General features: G+C 29.1%; 1 pseudogene; it reads right to left on the reverse strand.

Annotated features, from left to right (window-relative positions):
- Nucleotides 1–3,697, reverse strand: part of LOC109330723 — a 9,702-nt pseudogene extending 6,005 nt beyond the window's left edge.

Here is a 3,914-nt window from a genome sequence, read left to right on the forward strand (position 1 = left end):
CCAAAGTGTTCCTCTTGACATGCACACTTTCATCTCTTGTTGCTAGACTTGAAGCTATTAGGCTATTGCTTGCATACTTAATTTATATTCAGTTTTCAGCTATTTGAACAACCAATTTTGTCTAGCCCAAAATAATTTCTAGAAAAAATGATGATAATAATTTCAAATATACTTTGGTACAAAAATCCAAATAAATAAATAAAATCATTGATTTGAGAAATTTTAGCATTTGATTTTAAATGTCTCCTTCAACAAAAAATCTTGATTGAGCATTCATGATGATATCATTTTTAAATAAACATTTGCTCAATTTTTATTTTTTGAGATAAATTAGAAAGACCATAAAAAATTACTTATTGGATATTTATTGACTTCCTATTCACACAAAATAAACATAATTTTTTTTTATATTCAAACAAAATTAGAAAATAGTTTTAAGTGAATTAAACATCACTTATTTGCATTTTTATTAAAGGGATTCCATTTTTAAAAGATCACATGTCAATTTCCCCCAATTTTCATTTTTCATAATTAAATCATTTTCGGATTCCATTTTTATAACATTGGAAAACTTAGACGCTAAAATATTCTTCTTTAAAAGCATTTTCGGACTCGGATGTCGAGATAAGATATTATGACGTTGTGGGACTTTGACACCAGAACGTTCTTCCTTAAAAGTATTGTCAGACTCAGACGCCAAAATGTTATGATGTTGCTAGACTTAGACAGCAGAATGTTCTTTCTTAAAAGCATTGTCTGACTCACACATTGAAATGTTATGACGTTGATGAGCTTAGATGCCAGACCATTCTTCCTTAAAAGCATTGTCGAACTCAAATGCTGAAATGTTATGACGTTGTTGGACTTATACGCTAGAACATTCTTCCTTGAAAGCATTGTCGGACTCAAACGCCAAAATGTTATGACATTTCTAGACTTAGATGCCAGAACATTTTTCCTTAAAAGTATTGTCGACGGCGAAATTTTATAACGTTGCTAGAGTACAATAACCTACAATACACAAACGTGCATCCTTGGCTTTATCTCTAGGTCTCCAAGTTTCGGCAATATACTAACCTGTGTCTCTGACTTTACCTTTTTTCTGCATCCTTGACTTTATCACAAGGTCTCAAAGTTTCAGTAGTACACCAATCTGCGTTCCTGGTTAGACTTCACTCTCTATCACATCAACATAAAGTCTTTTCTACCTTTATAAAATTAATGTTCATTTTTTACTAGTTATTTATCATAACAACATTTAAACCTCAGTTTACATGCTATCCAATAAGCAACAAGTAAAGAGAGACAATTGCGAACACCCATTTTTTTTGTACAAAATATCTTTTCAAAAAATGACAATAATGATTTCAAATATACGTGTGTAAAGAAATCAAAATAAATAAATAGAGTCGTTGATGTGAGAAATTTTAGCATTTGATTTTAAATGTCTCACTTTAAACAAAAAAATCTTAATTGAGTGTTGATGATGATATCATTTTTAAATAAATATTGCCTCAATTTTTATTTGTTGAGATAAATAAAAAAGATCATAAAAAATTCTTAATCGATATTTATTGGTTGCATAATGACACAAAATCAACATAATTTATGTTTTTAAATTCAAACAAAATTAGAAAATATTTTAAGTAAATTATTTTTATTAAATGAGATTCCATTTTTAAAAGACCACATGTAAATTTCCCCTAATTTTCGTTTTCCATAATTAAATAAAAAATTGTATTTGAAATATTGTTTGCAATTTTATGAAAATTAAATGATTGTTCGTTATCTATTTAAGATAATGCAACAATTTTAAGTTATTTTAGAGTCATTATAGAGTTTTTCCAAAAAAATGGTTTTCTTCCATCCATATATTTTTAAAGGGTCAATAATTATTTTGTACTCAACTTTGGGCATGAAAATATATCTTTTTGGTTTTATAAAAATTATTGTGATAGCAAAAAAGAGATATTTTCTAGTCACCTTAAGACAAAAAATGAATCGACTCAGATTTTTAAATTGGAGCCAAAATTAATTTTGAAATTTTTTCTTAAATACAATGAAATGATAATTTTTAAATCCCTTGATTCTCTCTGAATTGTAATGTGAATTTTGAATTGATTTTTAAATGTGCTAACTTTCCATTGTTATAAATAAAGGTCATGTGCCTTTTGAAAACAAACACAAAAATCAAAGCAGCCTGCAAATTTTAATCTAGCCATTCCCTTATCCTTGGTTGTTGAGAAAAAATTAAGAAGAAAAAAAATATGAGAAAGAGGATAAGGAGAAAGAAAGATGTGAGAAAAAGAGTAGAATTGTGATGATTTTGTGAAGAAGATCTTGCTCCTGACCTTGGCACGGTTTTGATGAAGACACCAACATCACCAAAAAGAAGAAAAGGAAGATGACTTATGAAGACAAATGAAGATAAAGCTTCAAGACATTAGATTAAGTCTTTGTAAGTACTTCTATCCTAAACTCTTAAGTATATACAAGTATAAATGCTCAAACTATTTTTTAGAAAATGTGAGACACTTTTAAAAGACTTAAAACATTTTTCAAAAATAGTGTGTAACAGGTCACTTCATTGAGTAACAGGTCACTTCATTCAGCAATACGTGTATAAAATAATAAAAACACATAAAATATGATAAGATTATAAGTGTAAATCAAAATATACAAAGTAAAAAATATAATGGAAATTGAAAATCATTGCCCTCCATAACAAATCTATTTTTTCCTATTTTAATGAAAACGAATCTTTCTTATCCTATTTTATTGAAAACGAATCTATATATCCTATATTTTATTGAACACGAATCCATATATCATATATTTTATTGAAAACGAATCGGATACGTGTCTTGATATTTATTTATTTAATTTTATTTTTTTTAATTTTTGGATACTCTACAGATACGTATCCTTCGCGAATCCGAGCGTATCCGTGTCGGACACCTACACGTGAGGGTGTTTGACGAATCCGTGCTTCCAAGGTGTCCAACCATATTAACGGTTTTTTCTTCTTTATAATGGTAACAGAAATCTATCTAGGATATTTGAATTCAAAAACCAGTTCTGATAAACATATGTATCTTTCTTCCATTCATGATTACAAATTTCCCAAAAGATTATGATTGACAACACCTAATATTGTGATTCCCCATTTTCACATAACTAATCCAGAACCCAATTCTTCAAACTTAAAATGGGACACACCCCATGAATCAAAACATCATTAATTATATAGAAACATTAGAACAAAACAAAAAAACAAAAACCCATGAATGAATAATAAAAAAATCTAGATATATCATGCATACATCATTTATCATACCAACTCAAACCAATTTATTCTCATAACTAGCATAACATTAAAAAAAACACAAAAAACACGTTTTTTCTATTAAAAAAGAAATCTTTGAAGGGGTAGAGAGGTACCTGAAGTGGTGGGTTTGGAGATATGGAAGGTGAGCATTCAGATTGAAGACCATAGAGAAATAAGGGAGAAGAAGCATATGAGGAATGGTGGAAGGAGAACGAATTGATGAAGAGAAGAAGAAGCAAGGTGGCCATAGATGAAAAAGAAGACGGGGTATGTTATTACAAGACAAACCAAAGGGTTAGAAATAAATTGGATTATTTGATTATATAAATAAAATGGTTTGTGTTGTGTTTTGTGCTATTTTTCTCTCTCTAGTATCTCAAAATAAAACTGAAAATTGTTTGTCTTGTAATGTTGGTGGTGATGTTACATGTAAGGGAGTGGGATAACTTCAAGGAAGGTGGGGATGTGTGATTTGTGTAGTGGTTGAGGAAAGGGGATGGTTTAGTTTTGCGAGCTGATTACAACAAAACTAATACAATGGGTCCAATGAACCAATTGGAGCTGAATAAACCATGAAATTTTTTGT

Source organism: Lupinus angustifolius, chromosome LG17 (assembly GCF_001865875.1).
Source record: "Lupinus angustifolius cultivar Tanjil chromosome LG17, LupAngTanjil_v1.0, whole genome shotgun sequence".
NCBI classification, from domain to species: Eukaryota; Viridiplantae; Streptophyta; class Magnoliopsida; order Fabales; family Fabaceae; genus Lupinus; species Lupinus angustifolius.